This window comes from Mirounga leonina, unplaced genomic scaffold (genome assembly GCF_011800145.1).
Source record: "Mirounga leonina isolate KUSES-001 unplaced genomic scaffold, KU_Mleo_1.0 Mir_53, whole genome shotgun sequence".
Lineage (NCBI taxonomy): Eukaryota > Metazoa > Chordata > Mammalia > Carnivora > Phocidae > Mirounga > Mirounga leonina.
The window spans coordinates 5,601,144-5,607,239 of NW_023270807.1; positions in this window are offsets into that span (position 1 = coordinate 5,601,144).

The window sequence follows — 6,096 nt, forward strand, 5'->3', positions numbered from 1 at the left end:
AACTTCCTACGTAAATGGCATATGGATGCTTGAGCCAGTTTAAATTTGATTTGGAGAGATGAGGAAGTGTGAGAGTGTGATGGGATGCTCTTCTGAAGGTGTTGAGGTGTCAGCTTGGAGAGCTGCAATGATATGATGCCATCTGCCAGGACACATTATATACCCTGAACCAAGTATCATTATATGGGTTTAGGAACCAAGGGGTGGAAATGTGAGCAGCTCCTGCCTACCACCATTGCTTAGTTATTCACTTTGGGCATCTTTGCTTCCTACCCCCACAACTCTAGGCCTGGCTTGTCTAGAGGTCCTTGTCCCTAAGCAGGGAACACTGACTTACAGGTGGATTCTTCAAACAAGTCCTTCAGGTGTTATAACTTGCCACTAAAAGCCCCGAGTAGGGTAGTTATTATTGCTTTTAAACCCATTTTACTCTTGATATTTTGCTTTGCTGTTGTGCTGCTGTTTTGTGCAGTTTGCCTCCACAAATTATAATGTTCTCAGTGCAGGATCCCTGTCTCATACTTCCAGCCTTCTGGTTCTATGAGAACACTTAATATTATTGATTGTGTGTCCCCAGTCATGTTGAGCACACTACAATAATATAATAATAGGATAGAAATCCTTATAGGATTTATAAATCCTATATAAAAACTTAAAGGATTTATATTCTATTATTCATGTGGCATGATACTTTAAAGTATTAACTTTTCTCCCTACATTTCTGTGACCCATGGCCCTTCTCTACTCAGGCAGCTAGAACACAGGCCTTAGGGATGTTACAAAAGAAAAAGGTCTTTGACTTTCAAAAATCTAAACCTTCGTGCTTTGAGTTGTGAGGAGGGAGAGCTCTGAGACCTGGTGAATCCCCATGAAGAGGCCCCACCCTCCTCTGCACCTGTGGAGTAGATAAAGGGAAATCAGAATCCTGAGATAGAGGATCTAAGTTCAGAATGGAAAAGGATCCTCTATTTGGCTTCCCAGGTAGAAACCCTGGGAATCAGCAAGATCCCTGAAGAAATGGCTGTGACAGATGTCTAATGGGTAGGACCATATATAAACCCTCATGACTTAGTTTCCCATGGTCTCATGTAATGTAAGAGCTGCAGAACGATCCAGTGCTCCCTGGGTAAATGTTATAGAAGAGAACTCTTAGCCCCAAAGAGTTCCTTGACATAACATGGAAATAGCACAATGGAAATAGCTGACATGGCATGGAGATAGCAGAATGAAGTAGCACGGGAGGTGACAGACCTGAAAGAGCCTCAACCTTAAGAATGAAGGATGGTCGACAGCAAGCTACATAGATCTATAACAAAGGACCAAATAGGAGACTTGACGTTTTAGCAAATGCCAATAGAATGGTTCTCCTGTGGAAAATCAGATGCTCACATTCCTCCAACTTTCTAGACATTACAGGAACTTAAGATTTTACTCAGAGAAAAGCAGCAGGAGAGATTCTGAATTTACTGAGATTCAGTTTCTACCTACCCCCTCAAAAAATGGGGCCTTTAAATTATGTACAATTAGAATAAAAACTCCATTTCTTACACCTCTGAGTTTGTAGATTAGATGCATATCCCTTATATTCATTACTACAAATAATGAGTGTTTTACTATAATAGTGGGAGAAAATAATTCATATTTTGGGGATATAATTCTCTGATGTTAGTGGCTTTAGAAAGGAGTCTGTACAACAGTGCTGCTCAACCTTACTGTATATGCTAGTTGCTTGGGGAATCCTTTGAAAATAAAGCTTCTCATTCAGTAGGTCTCAGGTGAAGCCTGACGATCTCAATTTTTAACTAGCTCTCCAGTGATGCTGATGCTGCCGGTACAGGGACCACCCTTGGGAGTAGCAAGCTGTTCAGCATACTGGTAAGATGATTACACTACATTGACTCGCACTTTGTCAAATAAACACAGGGTGGCGCTCCTGCTCCCAGTGTACCACAGATCTGTGGTCCAATATTAGACTCCAGTTTAAAATAAAATACAGGGGCACCTGGGTGGCTCAGTGGGTTAAGCAACTGACTTTTTTTTTTTTTTTAATTTTATTTTTTTTGAGAGAGAGAGAGAGTGAAAGAGAGAGCACAAGGGGGGGTAGGGTCAGAGGGAGAAGCAGACTCCCCACCGAGCAAGGAGCCTGATGCGGAACTCGATCTCGGGACTCCAGGATCATGACCCGAGCCGAAGGCAGCCGCCCAACGAACTGAGCCACCCAGGCGCCCCTAAGCAACCGACTCTTGATTTCAGCTCAGGTCATGATCTCAGGATCTCTGGGATCGAGCCCCACATCCAGCTCTGCACTCAGCACGGAGTCTGCTTGAGATTCTTTCTCTTCCTCTCCCTCTGCCCCTCCCCCTGCTCGCACGTACTCTCTCTCTCTGAAATAAATAAATCTTTTTAAATAAAATACAAAATGAATATAAGCAACAAATAAAGTTTATGTAAAAGGAAAGTTGAATGTTCTAAAAAACTCTCAAACAGCTAAAATAAATTGCACCTGGGGCGCCTGGGTGGCTTGTTTGGTTAAGCGTCTGCCTTCGGCTCAGGTCATGATCCCAGGGTCCTGGGATCGAGCCCCGCATAGGGCTCCCTGCTTGGCGGGAAGCCTGCTTCTCCCTTTCCCACTCCCCCTGCTTGTGTTCCCTCTCTCGCTGTGTCTCTCTCTGTCAAATAAATAAATAAAATCTTTAAGAAATAAAATAAATTGCACCTGAATTAGAGGCAAAAAAATATGTAAATAAGGAGGAAACCATGAAACTATGGATTCTGAACTTAGATTCCTTTGTAAATGCTTTAAGTTCACAATCCACTTTAAAGAAACTTGGATTTGAGATCTTAAGACCAGTGGTTCTCCACAGGGCATTACTGACCCCTAGGGGTAGTTTTGGAAACTCGCGGGGCATTTTCGGCTGGGTTTCACAACTGGTCCTTAGTGGACGAGGCACAGGGGTGTGAGACATCCTGTAAGGGCCTGCACAACTTTGAAAAGTCTCACTATTTGTGTAGGTAAAAAGCTTGCTTTTCCCCTCAAGAAGGTGGGCTTCACATAACTGACTTCCTCTCAAAGAGCACAGGATGGAAAGGGAGTCGGTGGAGATTAACTTAACAGTGGAGAAACAACAAAAGCCACTCAGCCAAGTAATCAAGCTTCCTATCATCAGTGATACATCGTGTTGATAATCTGCACCCTTGATCAGATGTGATGAGACGCGCCCTTTACCTATACAGGCTTTCTCCTAAAAAACCATAATCCCAGTTTCATCATGAGATTAAAAAAAAATTCATATTAATAAAATCCCAACTGAGAAACACTCTGACTAGTCAGCACTCAAAACTATCAAACAACAAGGAAAACAAGTAAAGTTTAAAAACGATCACATTCTACAGGAGTCTAAGGTGACATGACGACTAAATGTAATATGGTATCCTGGATGGGATCCTGTAACAAAGGAAAGTAGCTTAAAACTAAGAAAATCTGAATAAAGTATAGACTTTGGTTAATAATAATGCATCAATGTAGTTTCATTAGTGGTAACAAATGCAGCATACTAATGTAAGATTTTAAAAATAAAGGAAATTGGGTCTGGGGTATATGGGAACTTTGCATCATTTCTGTAAATCTAAAACTATTCTAAAATTTTTAAAAATGTAAACTACAATTTTCAACTAGTAGGTAAGTCCTGGATATCTAATGTACAGGATAGTGATTATAGGCAAAAATACTGTATTATAACCTTCAAAGTCACTAAGAGACTAGATCTTAATTGTTCCCACAAAAAAAATTTTTTTTAAGATTACTTGAGAGAGAGAGCACACACATATGCAAGTAGGGGGAGAGGCAGAGGGAGAGGGAGAATCTCAAGCAGACTCCCTGCTGAGTGCAGAGCCCGACGTGGGGCTCGATCTCACCCGGAGATCACAACCCAAGCTGAAACCAAGAGTCAGACGCTTAACCAACTGAGCCATCCAGGCGCCCCAAAAGAAGTATTTATGTGACATGATAGAGGTGTTAGCTAACTCTAGTAATATTTCAATGTATAAACATATAAATGTACACAGTAAACTTACACAATGTCAATATTATTTCAGTAAAAATATTATAAAGCCACTTTTTTATTATCTGAGCCTAGAATGCCTATACTGTTACTTATATAATTTTAATATTCACTAGGGACAAACTATCCTAACAGAATATTATTCTTTTATCCAAAACTTTAGCAAGAATTTGATCACCATTTTGGAAAATGACATTTCCAACAGTAACACTATTCATGTTTTTTGAGTAGCCAATAAAACTGTTATATACACACTATGTATGTAACCTTATAGCTCTTCATGAATCATGAATTCAGTCTTTATTTAAAAATATCCAGTAGCGTTAACAGTACTTGACTGAGCAGTTTTACTTCTCCATATTCAAGAGCAAGCACCTGACTACTTCTAGTGTAGTAGTATCTAGGCATTTATATATTGAAATGCATATTTTATTACAAATTGATTTCATTTCTCCTCTCCATTACGATAAAGGCACTGGACTGACCTTTTCTGAAATTGTATAGATAGGTGAGTTATGTATGAATTTCATTTTAGGATACTGGGTGTGATCGAGGTTACAAATGTTCCCATGTTATAGTAAAAAGGGTCTGCTAAGTCTGATATGGCTGAGAACCCCAATCTTAGACCAAGCTCTTCGAGGGCAGAAAATGTCTGGTTTCTTACAGGTTCTCAACATTTCATTTCACCCTGTTGCAGTTTGTTTATGCCTGCTCAGAAGCCCTTGTTTGCTCCTCCATTTTGGCAGTCTCCATTCTGAACCAGTGCCCACCCTCCTGCAGGCAACTGGAGTAAATATGACCCTTCTAAGCCAGAGTGGTCCCATTCCCTGTGCTAGTGACTAGACACAGGTATGTGAGCCAGATGTAGTCAAGATATGAGGGGGATTCTGCTGAGGAGCTTTGGGAAAGGTTTTATAATCACTAAAGGCACAAGAGGAACAAAAGTTCTTTCACTGGACACTGTTGGATTATACATAACACCTGGAATCATGGTAGGCATCTCTGATCATGAATATTATTAGCCCAGAAAGAAAATGCTGAGAATGACAGGTTGGGAAGGAAGGAAGGAAAGCAGGGTTCTTGGTATCTCTGAACCCTCTATGAATCCAGAGTTGGGTCTTTTCTCATGACCAGCAGCAAGCATCCTAATATAACCCGTTTCACAAGCAGTTGTGTTGCTGAGGATACGTGTACACACTGCATGCAGTCCTGCTCAGAAGGCGATGTAGGGGAGCCACAGTAATTCTCTCAGCCATCAGCGCCTCATTCAAACCACCGTACTGTAACTGAGTCCCAGGCTTAGCTGTAAGGGTTCACAGGAGACTGCTTCTACATGGATAGTAAGCTCCACAGCCTTGTGGTCCAGTCATGGAAAACAAGAAAACCTTGTGCTCTACTACACTCTTTCATATCACCACTTCTAGGTAAGTTAATTGGGAAAAAAGTGATTTGTCCCAATCCCTCACCTGGTGATACAATATACATCCTTTCAATGCACACAGAGATGAATTTAAGGAATAAGCAAGGCCTTTTGACAAATTTTACTTAGCAAGTAGAGAAAGTTTTTTTTCCATAGAAATAAGGTTTAAATCATCTATGAATCTAATCACCCTCCCATTTGATAATTTAGTACCTAACATGTGAACTTGGTCTTCACTGGTTCCCACGACTCACCTTTTGATATTTGGTTTTCCTTCTTTGTACTTTTTCTACCACATTCCTTTATCCCTATTTACTCTTTCCCCCTTTTCCACACTTCCTTATCCATAGAAACTATCTGTTTTGCAGGACAGACAGAATGACAGCTTCCCGGTTCAGAACGAGCCTGCAAGCCCTTTCAAATCATTGCAGGTTTTTTGTTTTTTTTTTAAAGATTTATCTATTCTAGAGAGACAGTGTGTGCGCACATGAGAGTGGGGGGGGAAGGGCAGAGGGAAGGAATCTTCAAGCAGACTCCCTGCTAAGTGCAGAGGTGACTTGGGGCTCGATCCAGGACCCATGAGATCAGGACCTGAGCTGAAACAAAGAGTCGGAT